This window comes from Narcine bancroftii, chromosome 1 (assembly GCF_036971445.1).
Source record: "Narcine bancroftii isolate sNarBan1 chromosome 1, sNarBan1.hap1, whole genome shotgun sequence".
Taxonomy (NCBI): Eukaryota; Metazoa; Chordata; class Chondrichthyes; order Torpediniformes; family Narcinidae; genus Narcine; species Narcine bancroftii.
This window is the reverse complement of record NC_091469.1, coordinates 110,594,200-110,610,641: the sequence shown is the minus strand read 5'-3', so window position 1 is coordinate 110,610,641 and position 16,442 is coordinate 110,594,200. Positions and strand designations below refer to the sequence as shown.

General features: G+C 46.2%; 1 long non-coding RNA gene across 1 annotated transcript in view; it reads right to left on the bottom strand.

The window, feature by feature from the left end:
- Positions 1-203: 203 nt before the first annotated feature.
- The window catches only part of LOC138742598 (uncharacterized), a 35,538-nt gene continuing 19,299 nt past the window's right edge, over positions 204-16,442 (bottom strand). The window contains exons 2-3 of the long non-coding RNA XR_011344280.1: positions 10,089-10,192; positions 204-800 (exon numbers count right to left, since the gene is read on the bottom strand). This is a non-coding gene — a long non-coding RNA (uncharacterized lncRNA). The remainder of the gene's footprint in view (positions 801-10,088; positions 10,193-16,442) is intronic.

Sequence of the window (16,442 nt, the reverse complement as noted above, 5' to 3'; positions counted from 1 at the left end):
GCAATTATCATGAATAACAAGATTTAGGAAATGTGGATAAGTATGTGTAAGCTGCAGTGCACAATGTATGGTTACAATCTCTCAAATACCACCATGGTAGCCATCAAATTTGAATGCATTTAATAAACTGGAACTTAACTGGTCTTTAGTAAAATGACCTGTATTATTTTCAGATTGGAATAGAAACTTTTCTAGATCACTCATCAAAATTATTTTATTGTTGTTTACTAATACAGAAAATGCAATAATACATAAAATTTGTTAACAGTTTTCATGCCAAAAAGGCATGCAATGAGGTGTACCCTTAATAATAGGAGAAAGAGAAGCAATACAGAGTTCCTTTGGCATCCCTTTGTGCCCTCAGCTCCTTCTCAATGCCTCATTCCCACCAGTCAGTCTCAGGTTGCGAGGGTCCTACGGCTGCTGTGCCGCTTGCTGGTCTGCTGCCATGGTCACTTACCCAGTGGTGCCATCTCCCATGCTCCAACTCCATGGTGGGATTAATGTTCTCCCACTCCAGTGCCCTGCACCAGTCTGTTGATCTCCTGGAGTCTGCAACCCCTCCTCGTCTACTGCCAAACATAGGCTCCACCATCTCAGGCAGGGACCATGTTTAAAAAACCCCGTTGGCTCCTTTAATTGACTGTGTGAAGACCATATTTCAAGCAGGCATTACAACTGATGAATAGCTTTCAGGGAAGGAAATCTGCCATCCTTACTGCTTCTGGTTGACTTGTGACTCCAAATGGATTGACATGGATGACTCTCAATTCTCCACTGAAAGTGCTGAGGAAGCCACACTATTGTATAAAAATCAAAGAAGAATTAAAATCTGACCAAAGCCCTGACATCAGTCTGAACATCAAATCTGAACAGAACAAAGTCATTCCATGTCCAGAAACCTGAAGAACATTCGGGAGTGCGATGAAGTGGCAGGTGCCATTTGTACCACAAAGATACTGGGCAATGAACATCTCCAGTGAAAGAGGTTGACTGCCTGTCTGATATTCAATGCATCACTAATACTTAGTCCCTCACTATCAATATCCTGGCAATTCCCATTGACCTGATGCCTAGCCAGCTGCATTAATACTGTAACAAGTGTAATACACCATCAATTACTTGAAAGATTATTGCAGAGAAACCAAGAGGCCTTTATTCACTTAATAACACAAGCACATCCACAATGTTCAGTTGTCCTGCACTGAGCTGCGGGGGGGCTGTGGAACAGTCATTTTATACAGAAGCCTGTGGGGAGGGCCAATAGGTACAACCAGCCAATAGGTGTGACTGACCAGACAATTATACATAACAATGGTTTATCACATTCACCCCTTGTTTTTAAGATAAGAGTCCAGTGGGGTAAAATGGGACTTACGAGGTTACAATGCAAAGTCACAAGTTCACTCTTTCAGGTAATCTGATTGTTCGCTGGGACTGTCGTAACACTGGTTGTGGCTGCGGTGTCGCAGCTGGGTGTTGGACGGTCTCGGACACCAGTACATACTCATCAGTGTTCTGCTGGTGGTTAGGCCCCGATGAGTCCAGTGTAACCTCTCTTAAGACAGAGGTAGGGTACCAGGGTCAAGTGCATTGTGTGTGTTTCCGGGTGAGGGGGGGTGTGGGAGATCAGCCATGGCCTCCAGGGCTCCTGAGGGAGCCAAGTCCCTGACAGAGACTGTGTCTTTGTGTCCATCTGAGTATGCCACATGGGCATATTGGGGATAAAACATAGAATTCTGTGAACACCATGGTTGAAGTATAACCCACCCAATGCTGGAGAGACTCAGCAGGTCAAAGAGTGTCTTTTTTATAGCAAAGGCATAGTTACATAACCGAGGTTTCAAGTTTGAGCCCTTCATCAATGTATGAGAAAATGCCAGTGAACATCAGAATGAAACAGTGGAAGGGAGAAGAGGGGTGGCAGGGCAGGAGATGATTGGTGGAGAAGGGAGGGATGGAACAGCAGCATTGAGGGAGAGGGGGTGCAAAGGCAGGGCTGTACAGGTGAAAGAACTGAAAGGCAGGAAAAGGGAGAGGGGGAAGGAAAGGCAAGCAGGTTTAGTGGAAAGCAGTGAATTTAATGTTCTTGCTCCTCCAATCTGCGGTGGTCAGGGTGGGACAGTACATCAGACCATGGACAGACATGCGAGCGTGGGAGTGTGACCTGGAATTGAAATGGTTGGCCACTGGGAGGTCACTATAGTTGTGAACGGAGTGGAGATGCTGCGTGAAGCGATCTCCCAGTTTGTGACCGGTCTCTCCGATGTAGAGAATGCCACAGATGGACCACTGGATGCAATAAATGAATCCTCTGGATGTACAGGTGAAGTGTTGCTTCACAAGAAAGGCCTGTTTGGGGTCCTGGACCCTGGTGAGGAAGGAGGTGTGGGTGCAAGTATTGCACCTCCTGCAGGCACAGGGGAGATGCCAGAGATGTGATGCGTGGGGAGGGATGAGTGCACGAAGGAATCGTGGAGGGAGCGGTCCCTGCTGAAGGCCGAGAGAGGAGAAAGAAAATGTCTGGTGGTGGGATTGTGTAGTGAGTACCGGAAATTCCGGCGGATGATGCGTTGGATGCAGAGGTTGGTGGGGTGGTAGGTGATGATGAGAGGGATTCTATGTTGGTTGCATCTTGGAGCAGAGGGGGTCAGGGCAGATGAGGGGGAAATGGAGGAGATGCACGTGAGGGCTGAGCTGATGATGGTGGAGGGGAAGCCACGTTTCTGAAGAAGGCAGACTTTTCAGAAGCTCTGGACTGTGTGACAGAGTATATAGAGGTGTTTGGGAGATAAATTGGGAAAGGTTTGTTCGAGCAGGTCACACACAAGCACTTTAAAATACAAAATTTTTGTAGGAGCTTGTGCAAAAGGCTCAGACTCATGATGGACTGTTGTTTGCAGAAGGCAACAAATGTAACAACAGGCAGTAGCAGCTTTGTCTGGAAAAGAGCATTAACTGTCTGGAAGGTCATGTGATCTTTGCAGGCAGAGTAGAGAAAAAAATGTAGGCTTTGCTCTCAGAGCTGGAGGGAGTGAGAGTGAGAGTGAGGGAGGAGAGACACAGATATTGGTTCCAGAGGGACAAACTGGCAAGCTTTGGTCAAAGGAGAGGACTGGCTGTCTGGTGTATCCCTTGGAATAGGTGAAACAGAAAGGAACTCTGTGATACCTGAAAGAAAGAGGTTATCATCTGGAGAACCCTGAAGGGGGCAAGTTTCGTCAGCAAGACACTGGAGTGGCTGATTAAAAAGGAATCAGTTATGGATGTCCTGGAACAGGAAAAACTCTCTCTGTAAACCAACAGGAACCTTTCTGAGGGGTAACCATTTACCTGTTAAGCACCAAAGCTTGGGGAACTTTATTAATGTTAACTTCTGTGCACAGTATAAGCATTGCATAAAACCAATGAGATTGGACAGTGAATCAAAGAACTTTGCTGAACTTGCATACACATTATACACATGTGCACTTAGCATTAGAAGGGGGTTAAGTAGGTTAACTTAATTATATCTTTCTCATCGTCTGATGATCAGAACCACTCTATACACCGGGTGTGGTCTCACCAAAGGTCCTTACAATTTTAATGACTTTCTTACTCCTGCATTCAAACCTGCACAAAATAAAACCAGAATCTGCTGGAATCTTGACCTGAAACATTGACACATATTTTCTCCCACTGATGCTACTCAACCTGCTCAGTTCCTCTTCCAGATTGATTTTTGCTTCAGATTCCACCATCTGCAGTCGCACATGTGTATGTTCACAGAACAAATGTCAACATATCGTTTGCCATCTGGGTTTGCATGTTAGTCTTGGTGACTTGTGTACAAGCTCAATCATTATTATGGTTTGCCTACCCCAGACAAATACTTAATATTTTTTTTTTTCATTTATCATTACATATTTTTTTACAATCTTGCAGTGTCTTGCAATAAAATAGGTTCTGTTTATATTTATGATCCCTCAGTTAATGTAAATATCCAGCTGGGATATTGCCTTCCTTTGACCCTTCGAGCCTGTTCCGCCATTCAACGAGATCATGGCTGATCTTAATACAGAATTAATTTGTAGTGAAAGATTAAAACAAATATTGCATTTCAATTACATTTTATTTTAAGGAGACCTCTTGCATCAAAACAGTTTCATTGAATGATAAAATATTCTGTAGAATATTGGAATTTTCATAACTACATATCAGTGTGATTTCTCTTCAGGATAAAGTATGATTTTGTCTCAAGAGAGCAGCTGGACCATTTTATCCCTGTGCCTGTCTTGCCTTTGAGGTGACCTCTTAAATCATTGGTTACTGCTAAATTTAAAGCTTCAAGGCAGAGGCTGCCATGTAAGCATACAAAAGAGAGCCAGCTTTCAATTTTGTGCTTGCACCCTTATTTAAGCAACTAATCTCTTTGCCCTTAAGTATCACAGTACCATTCCACAATCTTACGTCAATGAATGTTGAAAACATTCATCAAAGTTACTCTTGGTTATACTGTTGATCCTGCAAATTGTCTTGGAAGATGTGCTGTAAAAGTCAATCATGTATCAAAATATTAGTTGTGTCGGATTATCATCCTTGGATTCACTTCCGTTTCTTAAGGCCATACAAGTTAATTAGTTGTTTAGCATCATCTTCTGCATCTGACGCAAATCATTTGTATGATTTTTTTTTGTGTCACTATCTTCTTTTCATTTGGGAGATGAGATTTCTTTGGATAACATTTGCTGATGCCTTTAACTGCTGTTCCCAGCTGGACTGTCTTGGCAGAATACCTTTTTTTGCATTGTGCCTAAAAATGTGTTGTATATTGTAATATTAAACCACCTCACTGACAAAAGACAAAGGAGGAAAAACCCAACACCCAACCCCAACCAACCAATTTTCCCCTGCAACCGCTGCAAACATGTCTGCCTGTCCCGCATCGGACTTGTCAGCCACAAACGAGCCTGCAGCTAACGTGGACAGTTACCCCCTCCATAAATCTTCGTCCGCGAAGCCAAGCCAAAGAAAGAAATAACAATGCAAATTATTTTAAATTAATGAGGATGACAGATTTCATCCCTAATGTCATAGAATCCCACAGCATGGAACAGGCCCTTTGGCCCAATTCATTCATATCAATCAACTTAGAACCATAGAACACTACAGCACAGTAACAGGACCTTTTGGCACATGAGCCCATGCCACCCAATTGATCTAGAACCCCAGTATAATTTGAAGAGGGGAGCAAACCAGAGCACATAGAGGAAACCCTTGCAGACAAAGGGAGAACATCCTTGCACAGTGCACAGGATTTGAAACCGTGTTACACTAACCACTATACGAACCATGCCTCCCCCATATTTGGTTAAGGTTTATTCTTTCCAAGGTAATGTCTAATATTAGCCTTTCCTCAACAACTTTAAGTCCAGTGTAAATTCTATTTGAGTATTGAGTATTTAGTTTATTTTCCATTTACTTATTCACAGGTTATGGATGCGGCTGACGCTGCTGACATTTATTGCCCATCCCCAAATGTCTATGAATCTAGGCCCCTGTTTCAAGGCGATCACGTTAAAATAAGGATGATAAATTTCATCCTCCCACAGCATGGAACAGGTGTTCTGGCCCAACTCATCCATGCCAATCAAGTTAGAACATAGAACACTACAGCACAGAAACATGCTCTTTAGTCCATCTAGTCTGCGCTGTTCTATCTAGTTTGCACTGTACTCATTAGTATTCTGCAGGTAGGTAGGTGCCAAAGAGTCTGGTGTAACCTCTTTGCCTAGTCCCATCTACCTGCACCCATGCTTCCTCTATATCCTTTCCAAATTTCTCATAAATGTTGAAATCAAACCCTGTTGGGCACTACCAGTTGCCCCAATAATCACAAAGACTGAGGGGAACGGTAGGCTTTATTACACACAAGACTAGCTGGCCCAGGTCTAAACTAGGGAAGTGCAGGGAAGGAAGAGGTGTCTAGACCTTTATAGCCTGGGTCACAGGGGAGGAGTCCAGAGAGGAGTCTCGAAGAGTATGTCATCAGGAGGGCGGGCCAGCCCATGCCTGTACTGGCCAATACATACAATAAACTATATAATTACAAACCCACAACAACCACGCCCACTGGCATTTTGTTCCACACTCTCACAACTGTCTGAGTGAAGAAGTTCCCCCTAATGCTCCCCTTAAAGATTTCACCTTTCATCCCTATCCTGTTTTCTAGTTCTTGCCTCACACAACCTCATTGCACAAAGCCTGCTTGCATTTAGCCACCTATATCCCTCATAATTTTGAAATACTCTGTCAAATCTCCCTTCATTCTCCAAAGCTCCAGTGAGTAAAGTCTTAAACTTTCCCTATAACTCAGTTCCTAAAGTCACATCATTGTTAATTTTCTCTGCACTCTTTCATTCATTTCACATCCTTCCAATAAATCAGTGGTTTTCAACCTTTTTCTTTCCACTCACATTTCTTTTCTTTCTTTGGCATGGCTTCACGGACGAAGATTTATGGAGGGGTAATGTCCACGTCAGCTGCAGGCTCGTTTGTGGCTGACAAGTCCAATGCGGGACAGGCAGACGCGGTTGCAAGGGAAAATTGGTTGGTTGGGGTTGGGTGTTGGGTTTTTCCTCCTTTGTCTTTTGTCGGTGAGGTGGGCTCTGCAGTCTTCTATCAAAGGAGGTCACTGCCCGCCGAACTGTAAGGCGCCAAGATGCATGGTTTGAGGCGATATCAGCCCACTGGTGGTGGTCAATGTGGCAGGCACCAAGAGATTTCTTTAGGCAGTCCTTGTACCTCTTCTTTTGTGCACCTCTGTCACGGTGGCCTGTTCGGCTCCGAATCAACTACGGCTCCTAGAATGTTTCCACCAGCGTTGTCTCCGCTCCATCCTCAACATTCATTGGAGCGACTTCATCCCTAACATCGAAGTACTTGAGATGACAGAGGCCGACAGCATCGAATCCACGCTGCTGAAGATCCAACTGCGCTGGGTAGGTCACGTCTCCAGAATGGAGGACCATCGCCTTCCCAAGATTGTGTTATATGGCGAGCTCTCCATTAGCCATCCACTCACATACCACCTTACGTAATCCCTATGCATAGGGGCTCTGTGATTAGTCTAGGATTATTAAGGTGTCTGTGAGAGGAGTAAAATGGTTGAGAAGCACTGCTCTAGGCCCAATTATTACTGAAATATTTTGCTTGAGAAAAATTGTCATTGGCCCATTTCCTTTGGAGTTATGAAACCATGCACGTAATGAGTCAATTAGCTCTAGGCCCAATTATTACTGAAATATTTTGCTTGAGAAAAATTGTCATTGGCCCATTTCCTTTGGAGTTATGAAACCATGCACGTAATGAGTCAATTAGCTACAATTAAAACTTTTTCTTTCCACTCACATATCACCTTAAGTAATCCCTTACTAATCACAGAGCCCCTATGGCATAGGGTTTGCTTAAGGGGTAAAGGTAAAAGGAAAGGTTCCATTAATGTCACGTGATACTAGATTTAGAATGCAACATTCATGAAAATCTTTAACTTTTGTCTACTGTAAGGCAGAGTCACCACTTTGTCCAGTGCCCCTCAGAGATACCTACAGCACCTGGTGTTCCTAGGCATCTCCCCTCCAAGTACTATACTGAACAGGCCCGAGCCTGCTTAGCTTCCAAGATCGGACAATCTCATGTGTATTTGGGCTATTATGCTGCTGTATGCGAGGGGAAAGGAAAAGTTTGAAAATCACTGCACACAATACTCTAGATATGGCCTCACCAATGTCTTACACAATTTCAACATTCAATAGTAAAATGAGAAATAAAGGCAGCACAGCCAGAGCTGCTGTAATGGTGGTGCTGCCAGCGGTGCAGACCCGAAAAAGTGTTCCTCAGACTTCTGCAATCTGGTCCTAATTCCGATGGCTCCATATAGGCTTTTAAGCGGCCTGTTAAAGGAGCTGAAATTTTATAAAAATCCTTTAACAGGGTCACATGCCCAAGATTGAAGCTTCTGTGCTGGGTAACACGAGAGATTGCAGACTCCTGGGGAGTGTCGGACATCAGAAACAGGGAGAACATTCCCACCACTCCCGTTGAGAAGCAGAAGCTTAGGAGATGAGGCTACAGGACTGTGACCGTGACAGCAGAATAGAGAAAGCTTAGTGGCTGAAGGACCCACACAGGCAGATGGGAATCAGGAGTTGGAACTGGGATTTGAGAGTGGGCCTCAGGCAATGAGGCTTCCTGATAGTATCAGAGATTTGGATTTGGAGATAGGGCTGCTGATGGTTTGAACTGGTGCAGCTGCAGAGGCTATGGGAATTCTGGAGACAAATCCATGGAAACTCCATGTCTCTGAAGGGACTCTCTTTGGCTTCCCTTTCTCTTATTATTAGGGCAAAGCTCATGGTGACTCTTTGTTCGCCTTAACACAGACAAAAGTTGAAGTATATAACATTTTGAATATTATTATTGCACAACAATAAAAGTAACATTTGACATTTGACCTGGCATTCCAACTCCTGTACTTAATAATTTATGAAGGCCAATGTGCCAAAGGTTTTCTTTACGACCATATCTAACTATGACACCATTTTAAAGGAATGATATATCTGTATTCCCAGAATTCCCTGTTCTCCCACACTCTGCAGTACCCTACTGTTTATCATGTAAGCTCGTCCTCCCAAAGTGCATCACCTCTCATTTATCCAAATTAAACTCTATTTGCCATTTTGCAGCTGATTTTTCCTATCTTGTTCTCCATTACACCATCAAAACCCCCTGAGGGAATATCTTATTTGGCTGATGAAACTAATAGACAGAGGAGAAGAATGGGGTTATTCAGCTGATTTAGTTTGCTCCTTCATTCAAATTGATCAATCCTATTCTCCTACCTTCCCACCATAACCTTTGATGCCCTTAGAACTATCAACCTCTGCTTCAATTACAGTATACCTGATGACTTGGCCTCCATAGCCATCTATGGGAACAAATTCCAGAGATTCTCAACCCTCTGACTGATTACATTTCTACTCACCTTCTTTTCAAAGGTATGTCCTTTCATTTGATGCTGTGCTCTCTGATCTGAATCTCTACTGTAAACACTTTCTCCACCTTAATTCTATTTAGCACTGGCGGCAGTATGGTTGGGATAGAGGTTAGCACGACACCTTTACAGAGCCAGCGATTGGGACCAGGATTTGAAACCCATGCTGTCTATAAGGAGTTTGTACATTCTTCCTGTGTCTGCGTGGGTTTTCTCCAGGGACTCCAGTTTCTTCCCACCGTTTGAAACATATGGAGGATGTAGGTTAATTGGGTGTAAATTGGGAAGCATGGACTTGTGAGCCAAAGTGATCCATGCCGTATGTCCATATTTACAGTTTAAAAAAAATGTTTCGATGAGATCCCTCATACTTCTAACTCAGTGAGTACAGGCGAGCTGTTAAATGCTCTTCATATGGCAATCTTCTCATCCCTGGGTGATCTGCTCTGGACCTTCACTGCTCTACTACATCGTTCCTTGGATATGGAGCCCAAAATTGCTCACAATACACTATGTGGTCTCACAAATGTCTTTTAAAGCTTCAGCATTGCAACTTTGTCTTTATGTTCTAGTCCTTTTGAAATGAATACAAACATTGTTTTTTTTCCATTTTCACTACTGACTCAATCTGCAAGTTAACCTTCAGGGAATCCTGCACTTGGACTTCCAAGGACCTTTGGACTTATGCTTTCTGAATTCTCTCTGCATTTTGAAAATACTTCTTTATTCCTTCTACTAAAGTACATGACTATACATTCTCCTCTGCTGTATTCCATCTGCTGCTTGTTTGCCTAAATTTCCAGTCTGCTCAAGTCTCTCTGTAGCCTTCCTGTTCCCTCAATGCTACCCACCCCTCTGCTCATCTTTGTATCAAACTTGGCCAGAAAATCCTTTAATTCTGTCATCTAAATTATTTACTGCTTGAAAAATGGCAGATCCAACACCAACCTCTGTGGAACAGCACTGACCACAGGGAGCCAACTTGAAAAGGCATATTTTATTCCCACTCTTTGCCTTCTACTAGTCAGCCAATCTTCTATCCATGCTAGTATCTTACCTGTAATACTATAGGCTCCGATCTTGTTCTGCAGCCTAAGGTGTGGCACCTTGTCAAAAGCCTTTGATAATCCAAGTAAACAACAACAACTATCTCTCCTTCACCTGTTGAGACAGATTATGTTATATTTTATATTATGTATAGATATGTTTTTGGAAGATAGATTGTGGAATTTTTAGTTAGGTCACAAACAGATACAAACCCTTCAAAATAGATCTCATTTTAAAATGCAAGAGCTATGCATAAGGGTGGTGCCTAAAATTCAGCAAAGACAATAGACTCCTGTGCTGAAGATTTTAACAAGATGGTGTAAATGGCAACTGATAAGATCTATCATGAATTTATTTTGGGAGTCAGCAAGCTGTTTTGGTGGAGTGTACAGTTTTAGGAAGGTCATGTGGTTTTGCAAGCATAGAGAGTCAAGGAGGTTTTTATCTGAGTGTGACACAGAGAGAGGGGGAAAGAGAGAGAGAGAGAGAGAGAGAGAGAGAGAGAGAGAAAGAGACTGCTGTTTTTTTTTTCTGCAGTGGCTTTTGGAAGCTTGTTTGAAACACCACTGAAGATGGATTGTGAGTTCTGAGTTCAGCCTGTTCAAAGCCCTTGTGGCCCAAACAAGGGGAGATGGCTGGCTGTATAATGTTTGCCTGCAACCAGTGAGATTGGACTGTGATCCAAATAACTTTTCTAATCTTAAATATACATTACACACACCAATGCTTAGTATTAGAGGGGGGATTAAGCAGGGTAGGTAGGTTAAGTAAGTAGGTTAAGTAATAAGTTAAAGTTTAATTCTGTTTCCTTGTTCAGTTATAATTAAAAAACTACTTTTGTTTAAGTGATCCTGTGTGGTGGTGCATATCTAATGCTGCTGGTTTTGGGGTCCTCTGGACTCTCTAACACTTCTATATATAGATTAAGGTGTAGCAGCAGCTACACTGCTAACTGAAATAACACACAACCAGACGGGTTGAGCTCAGTGAGCAGAACTGATTTATTGTAAGATACCTGGCTGGCCTTATACTCCCAGCTGAGAACCGCTCTGGGGGCGCTGATGTCACCAGGGTGTCATGTGGGCCCCCAAGCTTGGAATTCTTAGCCCGGTGCCAAGGTTGAAGGGGAAACACCCGACAGCACGTGTGTTACAAGCGGAGCCAGTTCAGCTGCCTAACAGCGTGCCAACACACAGCCCCCCACCCAGAACCAGGGCCGATGTCCTTTATAGTCGGGCGGCCTCACTTCTTTGGCTGGGCCACAACTACTGGTTCAGTGGGGTCGAGGTGGGCTGGCTTCATCCTGTCCACCATAAACAGTTCCCTCCTACCGCCGATGTCCAGCATGAACGTGGACCCTGAATGCTGGACGACTTTGTACAGCGATTCGTAAGACCTCTGAAGAGGTGCCGAGGACAGGCCTCATCGAATAAAACATACTCCACGGAGTGCAGCTCACTAAGGACATAAGAGGCCCATGTGCCATGTCTGGGCAGTGGTGGGGATGCGAAGGAGCCTAACTGGGCCCGGAGATGGGGGAGTAGCTCATGCGGTGACAGCTGGGGGTTGTGAGGTGCGTTGACGAACTCACCAAGTAGTGCTAGCAGGGCGCTGTAAACCAGCTCGGCTGATGACGCCTGTAGATCTTCTTTGGGCGTTGAGTGGATGCCCAGGAGCACCCAAGGGAGTTCGTCCACCCAGTCAGGATCGGTGAGGCGGGCCATAAGTGCCGACTTAAGGTGGCAGTGTAGTCGCTCGACCAGTCCATTGGCCTGCGGGTGATAGGCCGTGGTGCAGTGTAGCTTGATCCCCAGCCTGTTGGAGAGCTGTGCCCAGAGCACAGAGGTGAACTGGGTGCCCCGATTGCTGGTGAGGAGATTCGGGATGCTGAACCAGGTGACCCAACCGTGCAACAGGAGCAGGAGACCTTGAAGGCGTCTGGCATAGGGATCACCCCGGACCAATGAGTGGTGTGGTCCACCACTGTGAAAAGGTAATGGTTTCCCTAGGAAACAGGTAAGGGCCTGATGATGTCCACATGAATGTGGCTGAACCATTCCCGGATGTGCTTGATCTCTTGTATGGGTGCCCTGGTGTGCCTGTGCACCTTGGACAGCTGGCAATGGGTGCAGGTTCTGGCCCAGCCTGCAATCTGTTTCCGCAGCCTATGCCAGACGAAATTATCTGCCACCATGGACCTGATGGAAGGGTGTGAAAGGTCATGGATATGGTGGAAGACTTGCCTGTGCCACTGTTGGGGAACCACTAGTCGCGGGGTACCCATGGAGACATCACATAGGACGGTGTCCTCACTGCTAGGAGCCGGGAGGTCCTGGAACCGCAGGCCCATGATGGCAGTCCTGAAGGCTTGCGTCTCTTCCTTGGACTGCTGGTCCCGGGTAAACTGGTCGAACTCAAGGCCGGGTGTCAGTGCGCAGATGGCTGGTCGTGAGAGTGCATTGGTGACCACGTTGTCCTTCCCCGCCTTGTGCCAAATGTCAGTGGTAAACTCTGACATGAAGGAGAGCTAATGCTGCTGGCGGACTGACCAGGGATCCTTTGCCATGGCGAGCAAATGAGTGAGGGGTTTTTGGTTGGTAAAGATGGTAAAAGTCCTTCCCTCCAGGAAATAGCGGAAATGCTGCACCGCCAGATACATGCCCAGTAACTCATGGTCGAAGGCACTATACGTGCGCTCTGATGGGCAAAGAAGCCGGCTGAGGAATGCCAGTGGCTGCCACGGTCCATTCACTTGCTGCTCCAGGACAGCGCCGACAGCTGTGGCAGAGGCATCGATGGAGAGCACCATACGCAGGTCGGTGTGTAGGTGAGCGAGCATGGTAGCTTTCGCGAGGGCATCCTTCGTGGCTTCGAATGCCCTGTGGGCCTCTGGAGTCCAGGCAAGCATTTTGTGTTTGGCTAAGATGAGGGCAAAGAGCGGCTGCATGATGCGCACAGCGCCTGGGATGAAACGGTTATAGAAGTTGTGGGAACTCCTTGATTGCAGCAACCTTCGTAGCGGCGGGTGTGGCTCCTTTTGCCATGATGGTATGGCCCAGGAACTGCATGGACTCTTTCCCGAACTGGCATTTGGTTGGGTTGATCGTGAGGCCAAAGTCGGCCAGTCGGGAGAAGAGGGTGCGCAGGTGGGCCTTGTGTTGCGCCCGATCCCTGCTGGCAACAAGGATGTCATCCAAGTAAATGAAGACGAAATCTAAGTCCCTGCCCATTGAGTCCATATGGCACTGGAAGGTCTGAGCGGCGTTCTTGAGTCCAAATGGCATGTGAAGGAATTCGAACAAGCTGAAGGGGGTTATGATGGCCATCTTGGGTATGTCCTCAGGGTGCACCAGGATTTGGTGATACCCGCACACCAGGTCGACCTTGAAGAATACCCTCACACCATGCAGGTTGGCCGTAAAGTCCTGGATGTGAGGGTTTGGGTAATGATCAGGCACTGTTGCCTCGTTGAGCTGCTGGTAGTCTCTGCAGGGGCGCCAGCCACTGGAGGATTTCAGGACCAGGTGGAGCGGTGAGGCCCAAGGGCTGTTGGATCACCGAATGATCCCCAGTTCCAGCAGATGCAAAAGCTCTTCCTTCGCCACTGGAGCTTATCCGGCAGAGGCTGGCGTGCCTTGGCATGGACCGGTGGGCCTTGGGTGAGAATGTGAGGCAGCGGAAAACTGTGGCTTGAGCAGGGCCAGAAACTCATCCAGGATATGCTGGAACTCATACTTGGGCATGCTGATCATGGCTATCTGCGGCTGCTCTGTGCAGGAGGCGTTGAGGCGAATGGCCTGGAAGGTATGGGCATCTACCAGGCGCCTACCCTGAATGTCAATCAGCAGTCCGTGGGCGAGGAGGAAGTCATCACCCAGGATAGCGGTCAGAAGGGATGAGATGGTGAACCTCCATGAGAACTTTTGCCAGCCGATCTGGAAGTGGACGGTCTTGTCTCCATAAGTCCAGATCTATGTTGCATTGGCCACACAGAGGAGAGGTTCTCGAGGCCAGTTCCTGGACTCAATGGCCGTGGCCGGAATGATGCTGATCTGGGCCCCAGTGTCAACGAGGAAACGTTGGCCGCTGACTGAGTCCCGCAGGTAGAGGAGGCAGTATCTCTGGCCAGCCGTCGCAGCCATTATCAGTGGCTGGCCTGCTCGTTTCCCTGGAATGAGCAAGGCTGACAACACTTCTGAGCCTTGGCTCCCCAGCACTGGGGGTAGAAGCAGAGGCCTGGAACAGATATCTTGCCTCTGGTTATACTCCTTGTGGCCCCTGTAAGGACCGGATGTTCTACCACAGCGCTAGAAGAAGGCTTGGAGCGGTCGTGCCCATGACTCACAACCTGCTGGACTGCTGAGCCTTCCTGGAATCACTTGAGCCATAGCTCTTGACCCTTAACCATATAACCATATAACCACTTACAGCACAGAACAGGCCTGTTTGGCCCTACTAGTCCATGCCGTAGCAAATCCCCACCCTCCTAGTCCCACTGACAAGCACCTGGTCCATACCCCTCTAGTCCCCTCCTATCCATGTAACGATCCAGTCTTTCCTTAAATGTAACCAATGATCCCGCCTCGACCACGTCTGCTGGAAGCTCATTCCACATCCCCACTACCCTCTGCGTAAAGAAATTTTCCCTCATGTTCCCCTTATAATTTTCCCCCTTCAATCTTAAACTATGTCCTCTAGTTTGAATCTCCCCCTTTCTTAATTGAAAAAGCCTATCCACATTTACTCTGTCTGTCCCTTTTAAAATTTTAAACAGCTCTATCAAGTTCCCCCTCAATCTTCTACGCTCCAGAAAAAAGAGCCCAGGTCTGCACAACCTTTCCCTGTAACTCAGACCCTGAAATCCTGTCAACATTCTCATGAACCTTCTCTGCACTCTCTCTATTTTGCTTATATCTTTCCCATAATTTGGTGACCAAAACTGTACACAGTACTCCAAATTTGGCCTCACCAATGCCTTCTACAATTTCATCATAACCTCCCTACTCTTGAATTCAATACTCCAATATATGAAGGCCAACATTCCAAATGCCTTCTTCACCACACCATCTACCTGAGTATCAGCCTTGAGGGTACTATTTACCATAACTCCTAAATCCCTTTGTTGCTCTGCACTCCTCAATCGTCTACCATTCAATGTATATGACCTATTTAAATTTGCCTTTCCAAAATGTAGCACCTCACATTTATCTGTATTAAATTCCATCAGCCATTTCTCAGCCCACACCTCCAGCCTTCCTAAATCACCTTTTAATCTACGGTAATCTACCTCACTGTCCACAACACCACCAATCTTTGTGTCATCCGCAAACTTGCTTATCCAATTCTCCACCCCTACATCCAGATCGTTAATATATATAACAAATAATAGTGGACCCAAGACCGAACCCTGAGGAACTCCACTAGTCACCGGCCTCCAATTGGACAAACAATTTTCTACCACTCTTCTCTGACATCTTCCATCCAATCACTGCTGAATCCATTTCACTACCTCTTTATTTATACCTAATGCCTCCACCTTTTTTCCTAACCTCCTGTGGGGAACTTTGTCAAAAGCTTTACTAAAGTCTAAATAGACAACATCCACAGCCTTCCCTTCATCAACCTTTTTTGTAACCCCCTCGAAGAACTCAGTCAGGTTTGTCAAGCATGATCTTTTTTTCTTTTTCTTTGGCTTGGCTTCGCGGACGAAGATTTATGGAGGGGGTAAAAAGTCCACGTCAGCTGCAGGCTCGTTTGTGGCTGACAAGTCCGATGCGGGACAGGCAGACACGATTGCAGCGGTTGCAAGGGAAAATTGGTTGGTTGGGGTTGGGTGTTGGGTTTTTCCTCCTTTGCCTTTTGTCAGTGAGGTGGGCTCTGCGGTCTTCTTCAAAGGAGGTTGCTGCCCGCCAAACTGTGAGGCGCCAAGATGCACGGTTTGAGGCGTTATCAGCCCACTGGCGGTGGTCAATGTGGCAGGCACCAAGAGATTTCTTTAGGCAGTCCTTGTACCTTTTCTTTGGTGCACCTCTGTCACGGTGGCCAGTGGAGAGCTCGCCATATAACACGATCTTGGGAAGGCGATGGTCTTCCATTCTGGAGACGTGACCCATCCAGCGCAGCTGGATCTTCAGCAGCGTGGACTCGATGCTGTCGACCTCTGCCATCTCGAGTACTTCGACGCTTGGGGTGTAAGCGCTCCAATGGATGTTGAGGATGGAGCGGAGACAATGCTGGTGGAAGCGTTCTAGGAGCCGTAGGTGGTGCCGGTAGAGGACCCATGATTCGGAGCCGAACAGGAGTGTGGGTATGACAACGGCTCTGTATACACTTATCTTTGTGAGGTTTTTCAGTTGGTTGTTTT